Here is a 24,828-nt window from a genome sequence, read left to right as displayed (position 1 = left end):
AGATACACTCCTACCCAAGAACACTGAATGCTGTAATTAAATCAAAAGGTGCTTCAATAAAGTATTAGTTTAAGGATGTGCACACTTATGCAATCAGCTTATTGTATGTTTTTTTATTTTTTTATATTTTTCCCCTAACAGATTTGTTTGTTTTTCAATTTAATTATACAGGTTTTAGGTCACATTAAAGGTGGGAAAAATTTTGAAATGATTTATTGTGGTCTCATTTTTTTACATCACAAAATATGGCATTTTAACAGGGGGTGTGTAAACTTTTTATATCCACTTTATATCTAATTTAAACTAGCGGTTCCGTTTCATTCGGTATATGAGGGGAAAGTGTGTGTAATTTAAACTAGCTGTTCTGTTTGATATATTGTGTGTGTATTGTATAAGAGAGAAGGTGTGTGTCTGTCTGTGTGTGTGTGTGTGTGTGCGTGCGTGCACATTGCTATGTGAGAGTAGATGTGGGTTTGTGTATTAGTGTGAGAGCAGAGAGAGGCGTGTGTGTGTGTGTGTGTGTGTGTGTGTGTGTGTGTGTGTGTGTGTGTGAGACAGAGAGAAGGTAGGTGTGCTGTGTGTGTGTGTTTAACATACCTCTGAACTGTCCAGATTTAGCCTCATAGTTTTGGTCTATTTTTCATATATTTTGGGGTTTTCTGGAAACTCACAGGGGATTGGATTCACTAAAGAATTACATACATACGAGTTTCAGACTTCATATCTTTCAGAAAGTGTATGCTAACACAAATCCTGTTATTCTAGCAACTTTCTATGTTAAAAAGAACAATATATCTAAAGTAGTTAACTTCATTTATCTGCAACCTGTGGGTATTCGGATCCATATCGGACCCGAGCCGGCAACTTTTTCCAAATATCTGCTCCAAGCTCCTCCCCCCTCACATCTCCTACCTTCCCAGAGGTCGCTTTTGCTGCTTCATGCATAAGCATCGTGATCTCTCTAGCTGCAAGTTGAATATAGTAAGAGTTTTTCTTGTACTTTTAGTGAGTGTGTATGGTAGTTAGTTTAACCCTTTCTTCCTCCTCTTGCGTTTCGTCAGTTTTTTGTGTAAAAAAAAAAAAAGTTAAAAGTTGTGGTAAGGTAGTATAGTAGGCCTGTCTGACCTTAGTGTGTGTGTGTGGTAGTTTTGGCTTAAGTTTTGACTGAATGGATCCTTAGTATGGCTGAGCAGCCAAAACCACTTTTAAAAAATGCACAGTGTGGCCTCAAGCTTTCACTGGCTGATGGCCACACTCTGTGTGATATTTGTCTGGGTGTTCCCCATCTTTCTTTGCCATGTAGTGTGTGTGCGGGGTTTAACCTCAGGGCTCTAAAAGAAAGGAAGGGAAAGCTGGTAGTTAAGGGCCTTCTACACTTTCTGCTTTGGAAATGGTGACCTTAGCTCTCCCAGTAGCTGATCAAACCCCCCCCCCCCAGGCTGGGACTCAACCGCCCACTAAGCCTGTTGAAGGGGGGACTAAAGGAAAAGAGAAGCAAGACAAAGAGAAGAGGGGATAGGAACTGCAAGCGGTTTCCAGAGCAGGAGCCCTTCCCTAGCCCGACTTCCAAAGTGACTAGGACTGCTTCTCCTTGGCTTCACTCCCCGAGGTTCTCCCTGGAGTGGACGGAGCCCTTGGACCCGAGGCCTTCATCAAGGTCATCGCACCGACCAGCCAGATAAGTCTGTCACCTCCTCGTGCTCAACTCAGAGTCTGTCGAAGCTAGATATAGACAGGATGATGAGGTTCATTCGGACCCAAATCCAAATAGGAGTCTTGCCAGGCCCCTCTCCCGCCGGAGAGGGGACCTCCATGCCCTTCTTCCATCCAATTTCTCCTTCTCTGATCCAGCCTGCGGTTTCGGAGTTTATGGATCCGAGGATCCTCTGAGCTGGGGGTTCGCCCCCGACGGTTCCTCCAACCTTGACGCTAGCAATTACCTTGAGTTCCTCGGATCAGAACTGTTCGGAACTGAGCAACTCTCAGGGCCGAGAACGGAGAGTCGGATCCGAGGGAATGGAGGTGTCTTCAGTTCTGATGTTGTCTGATCCAAGCCGTTCCTTCGGAACGCCAGCTACCTTGGCCCCAATCCTCACAGTGGAGCCTGGGAGAGCTTACTCCTTGGTTGCTAAGGAGGTGCGCTGTCTATCTGCGTTCGAGGTGGAAAGGGTTCTCTCCCAAGGATAAAGACCCCATCCTATTTCCTTGGACTCCCACCCAGGCTCCCATGGATTTGGTCACGACTCCCTTCAGCTTATCTCAGGGACAGCCCATGCTAGAGGACCCCCAGGTGGATCCCATCTTGGAATCCCCAGTGACTCACAAGCCCTCTTCAGAGAGTCCCACTGAAGAGGGTCCCCGTAAGCATTTGTGTAGAAGGAGGCACATGAACTCCCCCGAGTCCCTGACAGAATATACTGACTTAGATGAAGGTGAGGGTTCCCCCAGGTCACCTCCCAAGGATGTCTCCTTTGGAGACATCATGGAGATCCTCCACCAAGAGGGGAGGTTGGTTAGCCCCAAAGCTCTCTAGGGATGAGTCAGTACTCCTGGAAGCATTTGGCATGGGCCCATCTACATCCTGGGTGTCACCTCCTGCTGATCTCTTAGTTGATCTTATTACCACACGGCATGGAAGGAGCCTGACACCATAGAGCCAATACCAGAATACCCGGACAGGATCCTCTCTCCCCCCTCAGACATACAGGCCTGGTACAAAGGATCCCCGGTGGATGCTATGGTGGTTGCAGCTGCCACCAGGAGGGAACTGGCATAGGAAAATTCCTCTGTCCACCCTCCGGACAAGGAGTCTAGGGCGGTGGATCGGTTTGGGAAGTGAGTTTTTTCTTCTGCATTTTCTATTCGGGCACTGAATTATTTGGCACACGTCATACGACTTCAGCGAGACCTAATCACAGAGTTTGCTGCTTCACCCCAGAGTCTTTTTCGCCGGAGGACAAGAGATTATTCTCCGCGAAAATGTCAACTCTCAAATCTGTATCAAACACGTCCATGCGTCTTCTTTCCCATGCCATGGAAGGAGCAGCTTGGGCGGTTGGGACCGGCGTAGTTATGAGGCGACACGCTTGGCTCAGACTGTGTCAATTCGCGGACCCCTTCAAGGCGTCATTCACAAATGATCCCTTTGATCAGGAGTGTCCAACCCGCGGCCCTCGGGCCGCATGCGGCCCTCAGAGCTCTTCCATGCGGCCCGCGACCCTTAAATTTAAGTTTAATTTACCTTTTTTTCCGTGTGTTTACACGTCCGCGTACTTTTGCTGTTCTGCGCATGCGCCAACTTTCTTTTTTTTTACGTTTTTTTCATACCAGCGTCTTTCCGCTGGTATGCGCATGCGCGAAAACACCGTTCGGGCGTTTTTTATATTACTGGTAAAAGAAAAGCTGAAGCGATCGTGAAGAGTGGATTTATTATTTCGTGTACACACCGACTACACTACAACATAGCAAAAGGTAAGTTAAGTATTTTGACACTGTGTCTGCTCCCTTAGTTTAGAATGGGTTAAGTCTGGAAGGTGCATTTTTGGAGTTATTTTTGTATTAGTGGCCAGTTTGAAAGGGATCTGGCTGAGTGCTGTCTGTATTTCCGAGGGTATACTTGACAATCTGTATTAGGGTCTTGTCTTTAAAGGTGGACAACATCCAGTATTAGAGACTGTAAGGGTGGCAGTGACTCATTTCATACTGAAACTAGTGTAAGCCGTTGTCCATTCTTTATTGTAGTACATTGGTGTTTTTTGTTAGCTCAGTTGATGAAGCATTATTATAATGTGGTATTAGTAGCAGAGTTTGCAACAATAAGGGGCAGTTAGTGTTCAATCCTAGGAATTAGTCCATTAATGGCTATGGAACAAAAGAATTGTAACTTTCAGTGTATTTTCAAATAATTGCATGCTTCAAGTGAAGGGAAGTTTATTTTTGCTCACACTGTTGTTCAATGTGCAACTGTTTTGTTTTAAATATGTCTGTTAGTGTTTGTGCTACTACAGAATTTGAAAGTAATGTTTGTAGCACAATAAATGGTCTTCTTTCTTTTGGTGCAGGTTCTACTCCTACAGCATGAGATTAATTGCTGATACTGTAGTAGTGCATTTTAAGTGGGGACTGGGATGCTGCACTCCTGAGTGTGTCTTCCTTTGTGTGAGAGACCAACTATAAACCTGTTTTTGATTTGCCATCCATGCTCAGTCTATTACAAAGATGTTTGCCAGCAGCAAACTTTTCGTGTTACAAATCTCTTTAATGTAGAAGTAATCAGATACATTTTACTTCTACACAGATGGTTCATATTGACTTATATTAGTGGATTGTAATGACAGCAGTTTTAGTAGCCTTTTATGGTTGAAATGTTCTGAAATGGATGTTTTGTTTCATTGCTACTGGAAAATGTTTAAAATTGCAAATTTAAAACACGATATAACAAGTAGTGCTGTATTATACAAGGAATATGATTTAATACAATCAGGAAGGTGAACCAAAGAACACATGCATGGTCCTAAAAATGTAGGCAAGGGCCCTATGATTTGAAAACAGCTCAAAGGTATACTTTATCCACCACTGGTGAGATGCATTTTCTTTGAATGTGAGTTTCAATGGAGTTTCAATGAATGTGAGTTTGAAGAACAGAAAAGTTTACTGTTGTTCATTCTGTTTGTTTTCATTATGAGACTATTGTTTCGTTAACAAATGGTTATCTTTTTTTGTGCGTTAAAATTTGAAATAAAAGTTTTAAATTACTGTAAGTCAAAATATCTGTAGTCATTGGAGAACTGGGGAGCCAAGGCCAAGTAATGCGGCACTGGGGTGGCTGGAGGTGTCTGCTGTGTATGTGGGGGCCTGATACCATACACTGCCTAGGGCCCATTTGACCATAATCCAACTCTGCATGTGACATCCCATTGCAAGCATATACTTCTTTCTGTTTTTCTATCCTTCTGCCTAATCCTCTCTCTACACCTCAATCCTTCCTGTAGACTAGAGTGAGAGCAAGAAGAATATAACATTATTCCTAAGAATTGGAGGTGGTTGTAGGCAAAATGTTGAGGGATCAGTGATGACAGGGATAAGGGCATGTTTAATTTTTTTGTGCAGCTTGACTGTAGTTGTGTTGGTATTTACAGCAAGCTAGCCTAACTACTAGTTCCAAAGTACTGCAAAATCAAACTGTAGCTTTCTAATTATTTCATGAGTTGAATTCCCATACCTAGTGACTGCGTAATGTATGTAGATGTGGTTTTCAAGTGTCAGGAAGTCATTATTAATAAATGAGAATACAATGGCTCCAAGAATGGACACTTGTGGGACTCTGCAAGAAATGTTTCCATTTACTGAGGAATCATAAGCTCCACATGTGGTGTAGGATTGATTGGATGGGTAGTTATGAAACTACTGTAAACCTCTGGAGAGAAGCTGAGTATTGTATACCTATTTAGTAATTGCCTACAACTGACTGTTTCAAAGCCTGTATCGAGGTCAAGAAGTATTGTACCAGTTATCAGACCAGACATGGTACTGTAATTGGAATGGAAGCAGTGGTTGACAGTCATTCAAGTGATTCTTTTTCCAAGTAATTTTGCTAGTGGGCAACTGTTGGCAGTAGGGTAGAAGTCTGAGGGATATTCAACCGTTAAGAGATTTTCAGTGTCAAATAGTTTCATAATTTTATTAGGTTTAATTAGTTGCTTCACACTTAGGTCCCGAGTAACACATGAGACTTGCAAGTTCATGTGTAGTTCAAACATTTTTTAATAATTGTAGTACTACATTAACAGAGTATAACCTAGTACTAGCTTTTTATTTATTAGTACTGGTTGATAATAATTTTATCACTACTACTATTTATGATAGTTTGGATGAACTTGGGTTCTTAGTTTAAACTAGCTAAAATGTCCGTTTTTAAACGAAAATACTTTTATGTATTTTATGCATTTTGTTAATTCTAAGAAACTATTGTACTTAATGTTTTTAGTACTGGATGTACTGTTAATGGATTAATTCAAAGGTTTGTACTTGTTAAATTTTTTTTACAAATAAACTAAGATGTTAGATTTAACTGTTTTTTAAATAATTAGAATGAGATATTGAATTTTAGGGCAAATCTTATGCATTTATTTATTGTTCAAATTCACCTACAATAGTCCGCATACCTATTTTTTTTTTTTTTTTTTTTTTTGCTCTTCAGTTCAGTTAATGTGAGACCTTTTTTTTGCTCCTCACTTGCCGTTTGCAGTCAATGCGGCCCTTGCAACTGAAAAGGTTGGACACCCCTGCCTTTGATGGTTCGTCCCTGTTCGGGAAGACAGTACATGACACTCTGGTCCAGAGCAAGAAGGACGGGAGGACTCTGTCTCCCGTCGGAGTCCGCTTCTCTACCCTCAAAGATGTTTTTCTAGGAATCAGAGAGGGCAAAAGAAGATGTGGTTCCGAAAATCTGTTTTCCCGGGACTCTCAGGACAACTTGTCCCCTAGAGGCAGAGGGAGACAAGACAGATGCTGCCCCAGAGGCAGACTGGAGCCAAGGAATTTTGGGTCTAGGGAGACCTTCTCGGACAAACCCATGCAGCAGCCCTGAGGGGTTTCCTGACTGTCTTACTCTGGACACAGTCAGGGGATGATTATCTTTGCACCTAATGGCTTGGGAGTTCATTACGGTGGACCGTTGGGTGCTTCAAATAATATCCAGAGGCTACTCCATCCCGTTCGTTACCCCTCACGTCCAACCAAAGTGCCTCCCGGATGTTCCATCTGCTCAAATGGAGGTGGCAGCACAAGAGATTTCAAAGCTGCTTTGCAATCGAGCCATCGAACCAGTCCCCCCAGATCAGTCCGGATTGGGCATTTACGCCGGGTTTTTTTTATTGCCAAAAAAGACGGGGGACCTCAGGCCCATATTGGACCTGTCAACACTGAACCTGTCTATAGCTAAGTGGAAATTCAGGATGGTCACCTTGCAGTCTATTCTACCGTATCTCCAAGAATGTGACTGGATGTGTTCGATAGACCTCCAGGACGCTTACTACCATGTCAAAATTTGCAGAAGCTCCAGGAGATTCCTTCGCTTCTGGCTGGGAGCCAATTATTTCCAGTTCAAAGCCCTACCCTTTGGTCTCACCACACCCCCCTCCCAGGGTGTTTACCAAGGTTATGGCAGTCGTAGCGGCTTACCTGATGCTTCAGAGAATTCAGGTGTTTCCTTACCTAGATGATTGGCTTCTCGTTGCTGCCACCAAGCGTCGTCTTTGCTTGGCCAGAGACTCCTTTCTAAATCTTGCAGTCAACCTAGGGATTACCATCAATGTCTCCAAGTCCCTCTTGCACCCGGCACAGATCATGGAATTTATAGGAGCATGGCTGTGCATTATACAATTGAAAGTCTTTTTAACTCGAGACAGGGTCCAGACTCTACGGGCCCATGTATCAGCGATCCTTGGCCCCAGGCTGCCAATGGTGAGCGATGTTTTCCAAGCCCTGGGCTCCATGGCTGCAGCAGTCTCAATCCTTCCCTGTGCGCGCCTTTACATGCGGGTGCTTCAGTGGACCCTTGCAGTACAATGGTCTTGGCTAGACATCCCCATGGACTATCCAATTCGAATCAGCAGAGTCTGCAAGACGTCTCTTCTCTGATGGCTCCGATGCTGTAAATCTAGGCAGGGTGATCCTTCATAGTACCCACAGCCCAAGCCACAGTGACCACAGATTCTTCCCAGCACGGGTGGGGGACACTATTTGGAGAGGACGGTCCAAGGCACATGGTCCCAGACCGAGACCAGATTGCATATCAATGTTCTAAAGATGAGGGCAGTGCTTTTAGCGTTGCAAGCCTTTCACGCTGTTCTTCCCCTGGGGACGATTGCAGTTCAGTCAGACAACATGTCTGTTGCCTGGTATATCAACAAACAAGGGGGAACCAGATCTTACCCTCTCTGTCGCGAGGGTATGAGAGTGTGGGAGTGGGCGATTTCCACCAGTTGGTTTCTGATTGCAATGCACATCCCGGGACGCTCCAACATTTTAGCAGACAGATTGAGTCGGGCTATTCCAATGCTATTCAAGTGGTCTCTGAAACATTCGATAGCGGAGGAGATCTTCCTTGTGTAGGGTCAGCCTTGCTGCGATCTCTTCGCATCTCTTTTCCAACGCGAAGTGCAGCGAGTTCTTCACTCTGATTCCCCTCACCAGGGGACTCCTCCAAAGATGCGGTCATCCATGGTTGACCTCCCCGGGTTACTGTATGCTTACCCCCGTTACCCCTCATTCCGAAGTTTCTTCAGAAAGCTTGCCGACTGGGGTGCAAACTGATCCTCATTGCCCCATTCTGGCCTCATCAGGTGTGGTTCCCCTTCTTCTGGTCTCATGTTCTAGCTCCTCCTAGGATTCTGGATCCTTGCCCGGATCTCATCTCTCATCCCTCGGGCACCTGTCCTCCCGACCTGGACAGCCTCAAGCTGATGGCTTGGTTGCTCCAGTTCCCCTGATTGCTAGGACTCTCGGACTGTCATCTTCAGTGAAGACTATTCTGGTGGCATCCCACAAGGCTTTTCCACTAGGAAGATTTACCGCAGCAAATGGAAACGCTTCTCTATTTGGGCTTCTCAGTGGAACCTAGATCCCTTTACAGCCCCGGTTCCTGCAGTGTTGGAGTTTTTGGCCAATATTTTCCAACAAGGGGCTAGTTCCTCCACGGTAAAAGTGCAACTGGCGGCCATCTCTAATTTTCATGTCGGTGAAAATATGAATGCTCTGGCCTCTCTAAGACTGTGTAAAGCTTTTCTGATGGGCACCTTTCTTTTATGCCCTCCAGTTAAGGACTCAGTCCCTCCTTGGGACCTTACCCTAGTTCTGCAAGAGTTAGTTGCTCCTCCCTTTGAACCTGCAGCGTCAGTAGATTTGAAGTTCTTATCCTAGAAGACAGCCTTCCTAGTGGCCATTACTTCGTCCAGGAGAGATGTTCTTCATTCCACATTGCTGCAGTCCTAACTATTGGGGTAGTCCGCTGTCCAGTCGGCCCGAATACCAAAGTATATGGCTGACGTCGGTCAGGGCGCATTAGACTGACGTCAGTACGTCAGGGTACTAATGCGCATGACCGACGTCATATCCCCAGTCTTTTTTGCCGCATGGTCCGATGCAGAAGCAATTTTGCGAGTGCAGGTTGGCGTTCTGAAAGTTTCTGAAGTCAGAGTTTCAGACCGAATCAAAGTTGGCTAAGTACCCCGTTGGGGAATATTTTGTTTTTTTCTTGCCTCAGTATTTAACCGGATGTCAGAAAAAGTGAATAACTGTATTTCTTGTGGGAAACAGATACCTCATAGGGATTACCATACTTTGTGTATACCTTGTTTAGGGCCTGAGCACGACGTTGTTGGATGCCGCTCTTGTGCTAGATTTAACAAACGCACTATTAAGAGAAGGTTAGACTGTGCCAGGTTAGTGTTTGGGAAGCGTTGTAATTATAAAATGCCGTCGGATGCTCCGACGCCGGCTTCGGCTAAAAAACGCAAAGATAAAGCAGCAAAGCCTAGGGTGGAGGAACCGACAGTCCCAGACGTCGGTTCTTTGGAAGGCTCAGTGGAGCCGGTTTTGCCAGGTGTCTCTTTGGAGTCTCAGGGAGAGACTTTACTGTTACAGGATGTATCCTCTCAGGAAGTAGGCCAGGCTGAGGGGGCTTCTCAGGTGGCTGTTCTTCCCTCTCTTCCTAAGGTGGTTAGAGCCTCCCCTTCAGTTTCCAAGGCTTCTTTGAGGGGCAGGCCAAGTTTAGCTTCTGTGGGGGTTTCTCCTAGTGCTTCAGGATCTTTGCCTAAGAAACATATGCTTAAAATGGCAGAGGATTTGATTACTATGATTAGGGGTTCTATGCCCCCTCCTGATAAGAGGCCTAGGGTGGAACCTGAGTTTGAGAGTTTTGAGCAATGCTCGGAGGCTTCGGAGTCTTCGCCTGAAGTCTTGCAGGAGTACCCTCCTTATTCTGATTCTGATGTGGATGATTCTACTCCTTCTGCTTCTCCTCCTGAGGATTTTTCATTTTCAGAGACTCTGCATTCCATGAGGGAGCATTTTAAATGGGAAGGTCAAGATTTCTCTGATTCCAGGAAAAGGCTTAGGGAATTCTTGTTTTTACCCCAGCATAGGCCTTTAGCTATACCTCCTGTTTTGAATGTGGTGGAAGATGTGTTTGCAGAGGCTTCCCTGAATCCTGATTCTTTGCCTCCTGCCCCAGTTAAACCGGATAGGTATTATAGGGTGCCTGAAGCTCATAAGTATCTTTTTAAGAGTCCTAGGGCAGACCCAGAAATTGTCTCTCAGGGGCCTAAAGGTGTGAAGGCCTCAGTTGTTAAAAATCCTGTCCCTCCTGATAAAGAGGCAAGGGCTTTGGATAGATGGGGAAAGAAAGTGTATACTTCTTCCACTTTAGCCATGAGGGCGTTGAATTGTCAGTTTCACATGTTAAAATATCAGAATTATCTTCTTTCACAGTTGAAATCTAAGGTGGATGCTCTGGCTGAAGGTATTGAGTGTAAAGAGTTGCAGGATTTAGTTCATGTGTCTGAACAGGTGGGTAAACATTCCTTGCAGTGTGGTTTTGATGCTGTGCAGGCCTCCTCCAGGGTGGCTGCCACTGGTTCTGTTCTTCGTAGGCACGCCTGGCTGAGAGATCAGAATTTAGCTGAGCATGTTAAGACAAGGATTTTGGATGCTCCTTTACAGTCTGATGTGTTGTTTGGTTCGCCTGTGGAAGCAGTTTTGAAGAAAATGGAGGACAAGGCTAAGTCTATGCAAACTGTTAAAGATTTTTTGCAGGTGCAGCCTCCGAAGTTTAGTAGAAATTGGCCTACTAAGGGATGGACTTATCCTGCTTATGATTCCCAGTCTAGGGGTAGGTCTAGACGTGGTAGGGGCAGAGCTCAGGGTTCTTTTAGGCCTAGGACAGGGAGTTCCCCTGCTCAGACTTCTGGTGAGGGCAGGGGTCAGTCCTTTCGTAAGCAGACCCAATGACCTGCCTTTTCAGCTGCCAGTACGTTCTTGCCTGGCAGCACCTTTGGGAGGAAGGCTGTCTCTTTTCAAAGAAAATTGGGATTTAATTACCCAAGACAGATGGGTTCTGGATATTATTCACCACGGTTACAGGTTTTATTTCCATACCTTGCCTCCTTTCAAAGGCATGCCAGACATTCCTCCTCTTCAAAGAACAGAGGCTCACAAGCAAATTTCTCTGTTGCTCCAAATAGGGGCCATTCAGTCAGTTCCTGTGCCGGAAAGGGGCCTAGGATTTTATTCTCGCCTGTTCCTAGTACCAAAGAAGGGGAACACGTGGAGACCAATTCTGGATTTATCTATCCTCAACACTTATCTGGACATTCCCAAGTTCAAAATGTTGACGTTACAACAGCTTTTACCTCTGCTGGGCAAAGATCACTGGATGGTAACTTTAGATCTCAAGGAAGCTTACCTTCATGTGCCAATAAGACTAAGTTGCAGGAAGTATCTGCGTTTTCGAGCTGGAAATTCTCATTATCAGTTCTCTGCATTGCCCTTTGGCTTATCTACTGCCCAGAGTATTCACAAAGGTTCTGGCTCCAGTGATAGCTTACTTCAGGCTAAAAGGAATCCAAATCTATCCTTACTTGGACGACTGCCTGATTCTGGCTCAAGAAAAAGAAGATCTTCTACAGCATCTGGAATATGTCATAGCAGTGCTAAGATGCCTAGGGTATTCTGTGAACGAAATAAAGTCCAGTCTAGTACCCTCTCAAGACATGTGCTTTCTGGGTGTGAGACTGAATACAGCAGCCCAGATGGCCTTTTTAACCCCGGACAAACAAAAGAATCTTTCCAGTTACTTCCATCATCTATCTCTTCAGTCCGGGCTGACTGCAAGGACAGTCCTTCAAGCCTTAGGGTTCATGGCATCTTGTATTCTGGTGCTTCCCATTGCCAAACTGCATATGAGGAAGCTACAATGGTATCTCAAAAATCTGTGGACACAGTACTGCCAGGATTTGGACACTGTCATTCAAATAATACCTTGCATTCAAAAGGAATTTTTGTGGTGGGCTCAGGAATGTCACCTAAACAAGGGACTCTCTGTGACCCGGCCAGAGGCAAGTCAGATTCTAACGACAGATGCCTCAGATATTGCTTGGGGAGCTCATCTAAATGGAAAGTGGATACAAGACAAGTGGCCTGCCAGACTACAGCGTCTACATATCAACATGAAAGAGATGTTAGCAGTTCAGTTTGCATTAATTGCTTTCAAGGAGTTACTTCTTCCAGGGCAGGTGTTGATTCTAACAGACAACACAACTGTCATGTGGTACATCAACAAACAAGGGGGAACACATTCTTACCCATTGTGCAGACAAGCAATGATTTTATGGGAGACTGCGCTCAGTCTGCAACTAACTCTTCAGGCAAGGTTTCTGCCGGGAGCACAGAACTCCTTAGCAGATGTATTAAGCAGACAAATCATGGATCCCCACGAGTGGAAACTGGATCTTCATGTATTTCAAAAATTGACAGTGTCATGGGGAACTCCAGACATAGATCTGTTCGCTTCTCCACTAAACCACCAGCTGCCAAAGTTTTGCACGAAGGGATTTCATCACACAGCTTGGAAAGTGGATGCTCTTTCTTTCAGTTGGAAAAATCTTCATGTGTATGCCTTTCCACCTCTGCCTCTTCTTCCAAAGGTGCTTCTAAAGGTCAGACAAGACAAGCCAAGGATGATTTTAATAGCTCCAGATTGGCCTCGGCAGCACTGGTACCCATTACTGAGGAGTCTGGTAAGGAAGCCTCCATGGCCTTTACCCTTGATTCCACACCTGTTGTCTCAGAGGGACGGTCATCTGCTCAATGTCAAGCTTCACTCTCTACATCTAACAGCCTGGCATATTCTGTTTTGAAAGACAGCAGGTCTCAGCTTCCTCAACAAGTTTTAAATGTGATTATGGAAGCCAGAAGACCTAGTACAAGGAAAGTGTACGCAGAAAAATGGAAGAGATTTTTGTTTTGGAGTGCAGCAAACAATTTGGAGATTACTGAGCCAAATTTGAGTGTGGCTCTTCAATATCTTACTGAGTTACTGGACAAAGGTTTGTCTTTCTCTTCCATTAAGATTCATGCTGCAGCAATTTCAGCTCACTATGATTGTGACCCACCATTGTTTTCGCATCCTTTGTTCAAGCAATTTCTTGGGGCAAAGAATATAAGACCCCCACGTAGAGCTCCTACTCCTGCTTGGGATCTCAATTTTGTGTTGGAGAAACTTACTCTACAACCTTTTGAGCCTGCGGCTACTGTTGAATTGAAATACTTGTCATGGAAGACTGCTTTTTTGTTGGCCATTACTTCTGCAAGAAGGGTTTCTGAGTTGCAGGCCCTTATGGCAGTGGAGCCTTTTTTGATTTTTCATAAGGATAGGGTATCTTTACGTACTAATCCTTCCTTTATGCCTAAGGTGGTTTCTAGTGTGGCTTTAAACCAAACTATTCATTTGCCTACCTTTTATGCAGATCCCCAAAATAAAGGGGAAAAGATTTTGCACACTTTAGATGTACACAGGCTATTGCGTTATTATTTGAGCAGGACTAAGGATTTTAGGCAGTCTCAGCAGTTGTTTGTTTCTTTTGCTTTGAGTTCAAAGGGCAAGCCTGTGTCAAAACAAACTATTTCTAGGTGGATTGGGTGTTGCATTACATTTTGTTATTCCCATCATGGCAAGGAGATTCCAGCTGGGATTAGGCCTCATTCCACTAGGGCTACTGCCACTTCCACAGCATTTCTAAGGGGTGGCAACTAAGGATATTTTGGAGGCAGCTACTTGGAGTTCAGTGCATACTTTCTCTAAGCATTATCACCTTCCTCTCTACTCTAAGTCTAGGGCTGGTTTTGCCACAGCTATTTTGCAAGGCATGTTGTCAGTTCCTGCTTCCTTATGATTTGCCAGCCTCCCTTACCTCTGCTTTGGGATTCTACCCAATAGTTAGGACTGCAGCAATGTGGAATGAAGAACATAGTACAGTTTTGTACCTACCATAAATGTAGATGTTCGAGGATCCACATTGCTGCAGTCCAATTTACCCTCCCTCCTTCCCCTCTGTGTTTAGGGGTGGTTGTGTAGGTGAGGTTATATTCTGCTAATTGTGTATATATTGTATATATATTTTTTGGTGCAGGTATTTTGGGAGTTTTTGGTTTTGGCCTTATCTTTTCAGGGTCTTCTGACATCTGGGGCAAGAAAAGACTGAGGATATGACGTCGGTCATGCGCATTAGTACCCTGACGTACTGACGTCAGTCTAATGCGCCCTGACCGACGTCAGCCATATACTTTGGTATTCGGGCCGACTGGACAGCGGACTACCCCAATAGTTAGGACTGCAGCAATGTGGATCCTCGAACATCTACATTTATGGTAGGTACAAAACTGTACTTTTCTGAGATTCAAGCTTTGTCTGCCGTGCCCCCTTACTTGATCTTTCATAAAGACAGGGTCTCGCTCGGCACGAATCCTTCCTTCCTTACCAAAAGTTGCCTCTGAATCAGACATTAATCAGATGATCACCCTTGTTCTGAAAATTTAAAAAGAAAACAGACAGGTTAAATATAAACTGCATTTGCCAGATGTTCATAGCTTTGTTTCTATTTACACAGAACTACCCTTTCGTAAGTCTGTTCAGTTATTTGTGTCCTTTTCTAGACCCTTTCTGGGCAAAGCCATATCCAAGGTCTCCTTAGCTAGATGGATTACACAATGTATACTGCAAGTATATAAGGACAAAGGTCTGTCCCCGCCTGGTCCTGTTAAAGCTCATTGTACCAGATCTATGGCAACTTCTGCTGCGTTTTGGTCTAGGGTTTCACTGGATGATATCTGTGCAGTAGCAACCTGGGCAAGGTCACATACATTCATTTCTCATTAGTTGGATTTGATCTCTGGAGGGAGAGCATCCTTTGGCTCTGCGTTGCTCAGGAATATCCTTCCATGAGGGCCTCCCAGGAGTTTTGTTAGCTGGGGACTGCAGATAAATGAAGTTAACTACTTCAGAAAAAGAAGTTATGTACTCACCATAACGCTCCATCTGAGTAGTTCTACTTCATTTTCTGCAACCGTCCCGTCCTCCTTCCCCCAAAACTGTTCTAGGTTAGTGATGTTATTGAGTTGCTGATAGTTTGGATAGTGACAAACTCGATGTGAGGGAGTATAGGTAAGGGGAGGAGCTTGGAGCAGATGTTTGGAAAAAGTTGCCGGCTCAGATCCGATATGGATCCGAATACCCACAGGTTGCAGAAAATGAAGTGCAACTACTCAGATGGAACGTTATGGTGAGTACATAACTACTTTTTAAATTTATTCTTGTTTTTGGTCCATTGTATCCCCATTATTTTACTATTTGTCCAGATCTCTTGTGCTGAAAGGTTGACAGGTATGGAACTATGGTTTGTAATGCCCTAGTCTTGTGTGTGTGTGTGTGTGTGGGGGGGGGGGGGGGGGTCAGATTAATCTATTAGCTTGGTCTGGCTTGACTTCTAACTTGGTTAGAGCAGACAAAATAGTGAATCCTCTACACCAACTACCAGACTGCTGTTGGAGTTGAGAGTTTAGTACATTTTCAGGGAATTATGAGTTTTGGTACTTTTTCAAGGGATGATGAGTTTCAATGCATTTTCATGGAATTGAGTTGTAAGGGGGAAAAGAGGGTATACAGTTGCTTATGCAAAGTCTGTTTTCAATGTGCAGCTAAATTTTTTTTTTTTTTAAGCAAATGACAGTCACTGTTTGTGCTGTAGAATTGAAAACAGTGTTAATACCTTAATTGTCTTTGGTGCAGAAGGCTGTGGATTCTACTCCCACACCATTTATATATGGAAAGGTGATATTGCAAGTGCCCTTTCAGTTATTATTTGGTGCATTTTAAGGGGGGGTAGGGGTTCTACACTCCTGAGTGTGTCCACCTGTGTATGAGATGCCTAATTACTATGAACTTGTCAGTCATTCCCAATTGCAATATTACCAGCTTACCATTTTTTTTTTAATATAAAATAGGCAATTAATTATTCAAGGGCTTTAGGTACTGAATCTGTAAATTAAGTGAATTGTAAAGTTGCTTGCTGGTAGCAACTTCTCCGTTAGTTACAGATCTCTTTAATATGGAGTTATTTGGATGATTTTTACTTCTGCAGAAATTGTGCTTATGGACTGATATTGGTGGATTGTATTAACAGAAGTTTGGCCTTTTATGGTTGAAATTTTTTCAGATGGGTAAATTTGTCATTGGTTATTAAATCCTTTGATTTAAAACGCATTCTAACAAGTGGTGCTGTATTGTACAAGGAATACAATTTAACAAAATCAGGAAGGTGAAGGAAAAAATGACATGTATGCATGTCCCTAATAATGTGTGCAGTGAGCTGATGGTTTGAAAACAGCCCAAAGGTGAACTTAATTCTGTGCTGGCCAGATGCATTTTCTTTGAATGTTGATTTTAATGCCATCTCAATGAATGTGAGTTTCAAGGGCAGAGAAGTTTACAGCTCATGCTAATTTTGTTTTTATTGTGAGACTGCATTTGTTTGTTTAGCAAATGATTGTCAGTGTTTGTGGTATTTTATTTCAATGTCTTTAATCACTGTAGAAGTAAATAAGGAAACTGTATGCACACTGACAGGTTTGAACAGTGTTTATGGTAAATGGGGAGAAATAACTAAGTAATGAACACTGGAATGGGGGAAGGGGCTGTTGCAAGTGTGGGGGGTAGAGTGTTGCTGCAGTAGGGGCTGCTTTGGGGAACCCCAGTCTATTATCCTGCCTAGGGCCCCATTTGACCACGATCCAGCTCTGCCTGTCAACATCCTGTCTCTGACAGCATATTTCCAGTCTCATCTTCCTTTATAGGTGATGTCTGCAAGAGGTTTTCTTCCAGCCCTGTGGCTTATGGCCTCCACCATTCCAGTGGCTCATTTTGCCCAGGCTCCACATGCAGAAGTTTCAGTTGTATCTCAAGATAAATTTGGCTGCAGCATCATCATCCTCTGGACTTTCCCTTCCCTCTCTTGCCTTGATGCAGACAGGAGTTCCTATGGTGAATTTCCTGGTTTCTAGGCCTACCTTTTTTTAGGTTCCCTCCCCCACTCCAGGAGCTGTTTAGAGATGCTTTAGAGCTGGGTTGAGAGCAACTTTCTCCAGCAATGTCAGGGCCCAGGGGGGTCTGGTCTCCCCAATAGGTAAAAGACATTATCAGTATCAACCACATGAGAGCTCTCATTTTAGCTCTCCAGGCGTTGCATTTTCTCTGGGTCTCAAGTACTCTTAGGATTTTTTGCAGGCAGCACCACTGTCACGTAGTGCTCAAACAGGGGGGTACAAATCTTATCCTGTTTGCAGACTGGCTGTCATAGCATGGGATTTTGCTATTGGCCATCACTTGACTTTGCAGATTGTTTACATTCTGTTGGAGCTGTTGTCTGGTGGCAGACAGTCTGAGCATGTCCAAGGCAGATCCTCACAAGTGGATGCTTCATAGGGTGGTTTACCTTGATATTGTCCATTTGTGGGGAATTCTTCAAGTAGATCTTTTTGCCTACCCTCTGAAAAGACGTCTTCTCTAGTTCTGTTCCAGATTGCCAATTCCTTTGGTTTGAAGAGTGGATGCCATGTATTTTTTTCTTGGAAAGGGATGTTTCTGTATGCTTATCCCCCTCTACCTCTGTTGTCAAAGGTCTTACACAAGATCATGTGGGACAGGCCCAAAATCCTGTTGGTGACTCCCCTTTGGTCTCTGCAACATAGGTTTCCCCTTCTGTGTCCCTTGAGCAGGGGCAGTCATCACAAGTTACCTCACAGGCTAGATCTTCTCACACAGGACAGGGGCTTGTATCATTCATCCTCTTCCTTTCACGCTGTAGTTGGGTGATAGGGTTTTGATTTCTTTTTCAATGCCAGTTTGCTGAGGATGTGCTTCAGGTTTTCCAGGTGGCCAGAAAATCCACTATAAAATCTTATGTTGCTAAATGGAAGATATTTTCTGTTGGTCACAAACATGAAAAGGGCCTTCTGTTAGTGGGTATTCCTTTCATTCTTTCTTATTTCTGTGAGTTGCTCAATTCTGGTATGGCATACTCATCTTTTAAGGATCATTTTCAGCCATTTCTGCTCATTTGCCTTTGGATCTACCCCTTTCTTCTTGATTTGAAGTTAAACAGTTTCTGAAAGGCATCCTTTATATTTGGTTCTCTTTTAAAGCCAATTCCTCCTTCTTGAGATCTTAATTTTGTTCCTGAAATGTTAACCTAGCCACCTTTTGAACCAGTATCATCTCAACTTTGCAGGTGTGTACCTGGAAGACTGTCTTGTTAGTAGCTCTTGAGTTTTGGGCTCTTATGACAGTCCCTTCTTTTCTAGATGTTCTTCGTGTTTCACTGTTGCAGTCATTACATTTGGGTTATCTGCTTGCAGGTAGCCCTTAGTCGGCCTGATTATCAAAGTCTTGGGTCCTGCTTTGGTTGCTGTCTCATCTTCCATGACGTCAGTAGTCAGGGGTGTAAAGCATGCAGCTGATGCCATTACATCAGTCTTTCTTGCCGTGCGTTGCCAGAAGCAGTTTGCAAGTGCAGGTCGGCCGACTCCTGAAATTTTCATTTTCGAGTTTCAGATCCGAAGTCATCGAAAAAGCTAAGTACCCCATTGGGGATCCTTTTTCTTGCTCTAAACCGATGTCAATAAAAGTTAACAATTGTATTTCTTGTGGAAAGCAAATACCACATAAAGATTTTCATTCGTACTGCATTCCTTGCTTAGGCCCAGACCACGACGTCCCTCGCTGTCGGTTTTGTTCCTTATTCAACCCTCGAATTATTCGTCGTTGGTTCATTTTCGCATCTATTTTGGTACTCTGTTCAGTTATCCAGAAATGGCTTCGGTAAGCTACCCGACTACCAACATTCAGAAAAAACGTAAAGATAAAGACAGAGACAGACCGCATAGGTCCAAAGCTGCCGACAACGCTTCCGTTAAGCTAGTCGCCAGTTTGCCGGTACTCAGTGAGGCGCTTTCGCAGCCCCTGATACCCGCTACTTTAAATTCACAGGCCTCTACTGAGACCTATTTGGAGTCTGGTATGCCGCGAGATGCGTCTTCGACTATGGAACCTTGCAGATTTCTCTACCTTGGATGGGTCCGGAGCCGCTGTGCAGGCACCGGCTTCTGAGAGAGTGACTTTCTTATCAAACAGATGCCATCTTTTCTTCAAGGCCTAAAACTCGATCCACGCCTAGAAAATCGACAACCAGACCACATGGTCAGGCTCCATGCCTAAAAAACAAATGATAAGAATGGCTGAAGACCTTATTACTCTAATAAGGGGAATCCACCCTAGTCCCTCTAAGAGACCTAGAACTGATTTTCCTTCTGATTCTTCGGATCAGGTTTCTGAAATTCTGATGTCCTTCAAGGATGCATCTGCAGTCATAACATATGGGGTTGTCCTGCCTCAGGCAGCCCTTCGGTCGGCCGGATTCCAAAGTCTGGGTCTGGCCTCGGCTGATGTCGCACTTCACCCGACGTCAGAGCTTCTGGGGTATAAAGGCATCAGCCGACGCCATTTTCCCCAGTCTTTCTTGCCGCGCGGTGCCCGAAGCAGAAGCTGTTCGTAAGTGCCGGTCGGTCAGATCCAGAGATTTCAGCTACCGAAGACTTCTAAAAAAGCTAAGTACCCCGTTGGGGACTCTTTCTTGCCTCAGCCGATGTCAGACAAAGTAAATAATTGTTTAACTTGTGGGAAACAAATACCTCTTAAGGATTTCCACTCTTACTGCCTTCCTTGCTTAGGCCCAGACCACGACGTATCAGCTTGTTTAGCCTGTGCTTCCTTCAACCGACCGACACTTAGACGTCGGTCGGAGTTTGCAGAAGAGTTTTTTGGATCCGCTTTTGCATATAAAATGCCGTCGGAGACTCCGACTACACATTTAGCCAAAAAACGCAAGGAAAAGGACCGACACTCGCAGCCCGCGGTTTCGGCTGAAACCACGGTTAGGCCTACCGCGAGTGCCTCGGTTTCGGCTGAAACTGAGTCCTCGGTTCTCCCTTCTGCCGAAAACATTCTTCCGACAACCGAGGCCAGAGAGGCCCCGGCTGAGTCGGCTACAGAAATTCCTACCGAAGAAGCAGGCGCACAAGAATTGTCCGACACCATTCCGTTGGACATTTCTACTCCTGCACGTGGGGCAGCTAGGCCCCCTGCTTTTATGTCTATTAAGATCTTCTCCAGGGCTAAAGCAGCTAAAATTTCCAAGGCCTTACCAACAAAATCTTCCTCTCAGAGAGACCTTCCTCAAGTTCACAGATTCTCAGCCTTGCTGAGTACCTTATATCTCTGATTAGGGGTTCCCAACCTCACCCAGACAGGGCCTCGCAACCTCCTCCTGACAAAAGGCCTAGGACTGAACCCCCTGAACCTCTCTCCTCTGATTATTCCTCGGATGGATCTGATTTATCAGACCATCAGGAAGGTCCATACTCACCTTATGAGGATTCGGATGCAGAAGACTCAATTCCTTCTGCCTCCCCCCCTGAAGAATTTTCCTTTGGGGAGACTTTGCACTCAATGAGGGACCACTTTCAATGGCAGGGTCAGGATTTTTCCTGATTCTAGGAAAAGACTAAGGACCTTTTTACACTTGCCACAGCATAGGCCTTTAGCCATACCACCTGTACTATCAGTTGTTGATGATGCATACAATGATGCCAGTTCTGCCCCTGATTCTCTTCCCCCGGCCCCTGCCAAACCTGACAGATATTACAGGGTCCCGGATTCTCACTTCCACTTGTATAAGGCCCATGCTGCTGACCCAGAAACTATTTCTCAGGGCCCAAAGGGTGTTGCAGCTGCTACGGCCAAAAACCCCCTACCCTCTGAACGAGAGTCAAGAGCATTAGAGAGATGGGGAAAAAAGGTTTATACATCTGCTACTCTTTCTGCCAGGGCTTTAAACTGTCAATTCCATATGATACAGTACCAGGAATTTTTGTTAGATCAGCTGAATAAAAAGCTTTCCTCTCCTGAACCTTTAGACCGTAAGTCCCTTCAGGATTTGGTACACAACTCTCAGCAGGTCAGTAATCATTTCTTAAAATGTGGCTATGATGCACTGGAGGCTTCATTTAGATCAGCTATGACTGGAGCAGTGATTCGAAGGCATGCCTGGCTAAAAGAGCAAACCTTGCCAGACCATGTCAAGTCTAAACTCCTAGATGCCCCTATGGAGAAACAAAGTTTATTTGGCTCCCCTGCACAGGAGATTCTAAAGAAAGTGGAAGAAAAAGCTAAATCTATGCAAACAGTCAAGGAATTTCTGCAGGTCCAACCTCCGAGGTTCAGCAGAAACTGGCCTTCAAAGAATTGGTCCTTTCCAGACACCTCCAGAGCACACAGGGGCAGGAATAGACGCCCAAGAGGCAGAGGTCAATCAAGGGGCGCCTACAGGGGTCGTCAGTGGCAACCTGCCAACCAGAGGAGTACCGCCACAGCTGCGACTACAACCACTTCCACAGGACAGACACAATGACTTGGCTCTGATTCCGCCTACCAGGGAGCAACTGGAAGCACCCTTGGGCGGAAAGTTAGCTTTATTTTCGAAAAACTGGCATTGTATTACAGGAGACAAGTGGACATTGCAAACAGTAGACAAAGGCTACAGGTTTCACTTCCACACTTTACCAAAAAAGTGAGGAATGCCAAACCTTCCACCAAGCCAGAAGCCAGAGGCTCTAAAACAAATCATCAACCTTCTAAGGATGAGAGCAATAAAAAGGGTACCATGTATGGAACAAGGCCAAGGATTTTACTCCAGACTATTCCTTGTACCAAGAAAAGAAACTCAATGGAGGCCTATTCTCGACTTGTCTGCACTAAACACATATCTCATTGTACCAAAATTCAAGATGCTGACCCTACAGCAACTTCTTTCCATGTTGGACAAGGAGTCTTGGCTGGTGACTCTAGATCTCAAGGAGGCATACCTGCACGTCCCTATACGACCAGATTGCAGAAGACACCTCAGATTTCTTGCAGGATCAGAGCATTATCAATTCTCAGCATTGCCCTTTGGCTTATCTACTGCGCCCAGAGTATTCACGAAATGCCTGGCATCAGTAATTGCACATTGCAGACTTCAGGGAATTCAGATCTACCCATACCTGGACGACTGCCTAATACAAGCGGACAACAAGACAAAAATAATAAAGGATTTGGCCTATGTCATACAACTGTTACAAGCCTTGGGATACACAGTCAACATCCAGAAGTCAAGACTAGTGCCATCCCAAAGGATAACATTTTTGGGTGCAGATCTGGACACAATAACTCAGATGGCTTTTCTCACAGAAGAAAAACAAAAGCAACTCCCATTTTACTTCATGGCTTTGACAAGACAAACTCAGCTTACTGCAGGGAAAGTCCTGCAGGCCCTGGGTTACATGGCATCTTGCATAATCTTGATCCCGCATGCCAGGCTGCATATGAGAAAATTACAATGGTACCTAAGGAATGTATGGTCTCCACACAGACACAGTCTAGAAATCATGACACCAATCATTCCATGCCTGAAAAAAGAATTCCTGTGGTGGGCTCAGGCCTGCCAGACCAACAGAGGGTTGCCTTTCCACAAACCACAACCAAGGCAGACCATCACCACGGACGCCTCAGACCTAGGCTGGGGGGCACACATGGAAGACAAGTGTATCCAAGGCCTATGGTCTCAAGACCAGCTGAATCTACACATAAATCTAAAGGAGATGCTGGCAGTGAAGCATGCAATCGAGGCATTCCAATCATTCCTCCAGAAAGGACATCTGCTGATAAGGACAGACAATACCACAGTCATGTGGTACATCAACAAACAGGGAGGCACGCATTCCTACCCTCTATGCCGGATGGCAATGGACCTGTGGAACCTAGGCCTGAATCTAAACATTCAACTGCAGGCCAAATTCGTACCAGGAAAAGAGAATTCACTAGCAGACAGCTTAAGCAGAACTACCTCGGATGCTCACGAATGGATGCTGCATCCAGACATCTTCAAAAACATAACAAAGAAATGGGGAATGCCAGAAATAGACCTGTTCGCCTCCCCACTCAACCACCAACTGAAGAAATTCTGCTCAAGAGAATACCACCCACAAGCCTGGAGGGTGGACTCCCTTTCTTTCAGCTGGAAGGCCCTGACAGTTTATGCCTTTCCACCTCTCCCATTGATGTACAAAGTTCTACTGAAGATCAGGGAGGAACAGCCAAAGGTGATTCTGATAGCTCCAGACTGGCCAAGGCAGCATTGGTATCCGCTACTGAGAAGCATGTCTCGGACGAACTCATGGCCTCTACCCCTATGGCCTTTACTTCTAACACAGAACAACTACAAGACCCTGCATCCAAACTTGAAAACGCTGCAGCTAACTGCCTGGAAAATTGCATAATTCAAAACGAAACTGTTTTATCTCAGAGGGTCAAGGACATTATCCTGGAGGCTCGCAGACCCTCCACAAGAAAAACATACTCGGCTAAATGGAAGAGATTCCTCATTTGGAGTGCATCAAAGGGTACAAATGTCACACTGGCAAACCTAGCACACATCCTAGAATACTTAGCAGAACTGTTCCACAATGGCCTGTCCTATTCTTCCATTATGATTCATGCTTCAGCAATTTCAGCAGAGTACAACATGGATCCTCCTATCTTCTCTCACCCTCTCCCCAGACAATTTTTAAGAGGGATCAAAAATGTAAAACCTCCAAGGAAACCACCTCTGCCTGCATGGGATCTCAATTTTGTGCTGGAAAAATTAACACTTCCACCTTTTGAACCAGCAGCATCAGCAGACTTACAGTTCTTATCTTGGAAAACTGCTTTCCTTCTAGCAATCACTTCAGCAAGAAGGGTATCCGAGTTACAGGCATTAATGGCAGTGCAGCCTTTCCTAATCTTTCACCAGGATAGAGTGTCTCTGAGAACCAATCCTACTTTCATGCCAAAGGTGGTATCCAGGGTATCCTTGAACCAAGCTATTCATTTACCTACGTTCTTCCCTAACCCACAGAACAGGGGGGAAAAACTATTGCACACCTTGGGTGTACACAGACAACTATGCTACTATCTGGACAGAACTAAAACCAGCAGAAAAACTGACCAGCTTCTGGTAGCATATGCAACTGGAGTGCAAGGAAAAGCAATTTCCAAACAGACAATTTCAAAATGGATAGGAAATTGCATTCGATTCTGCTACTCTTTTCATGGAAAGACAACTCCTGAAAATATCAGGCCTCACTCCACAAGAGCCACAGCCACCACTACAGCTTTCCTACGAGGAGTGGCTACCAAAGACATTTTAGAAGCTGCTACTTGGAGCTCTGTGCATACATTTGCCAAGCATTACAATCTTCCTTTATACTCCAGATCCCGAGCAGGTTTTGCAACTGCAGTTTTACAGGGGATCTTAACTGCACCATCTTTATCTTAGTACCTCCTCCCCCAGTTTGGCTATGGTATTCTACCCATATGTTATGACTGCAGATGCATCCTTGAAGGACATAGTACAGTTTTGTATCTACCATAAATGTAGATGTCCGATAGGTATGCATCTGCAGTCAGGATTACCCACCCTCCTTCCCCTCTGTGGTATTCCTAGGGTGCTTACCCCTCTTTTAGCTAACTGGGGGAATCTATTATGGTGTATTTGTTTGTATGTATATAGGTATATATATATTTTGCTTACTACTGTTTGGAATTTTCTACATTTATCCAAATTTAGCCTTCCTAGAGGG

The 24,828-nt window shown here is 44.7% G+C and overlaps 1 protein-coding gene across 1 annotated transcript in view; it reads left to right on the top strand.

Annotated features, from left to right (window-relative positions):
• ITSN2 (intersectin 2) overlaps positions 1-24,828 on the top strand; it is a 3,295,579-nt gene that overhangs the window by 42,250 nt on the left and 3,228,501 nt on the right. The window lies entirely within an intron of this gene.

Source organism: Protopterus annectens, chromosome 2.part1 (genome assembly GCF_019279795.1).
Source record: "Protopterus annectens isolate FY-2018-M chromosome 2.part1, PAN1.0, whole genome shotgun sequence".
NCBI lineage: Eukaryota > Metazoa > Chordata > Ceratodontiformes > Protopteridae > Protopterus > Protopterus annectens.
The sequence above is the reverse complement of the archived record's forward strand: the minus strand, read 5'-3'. Positions and strand labels throughout refer to the sequence as shown.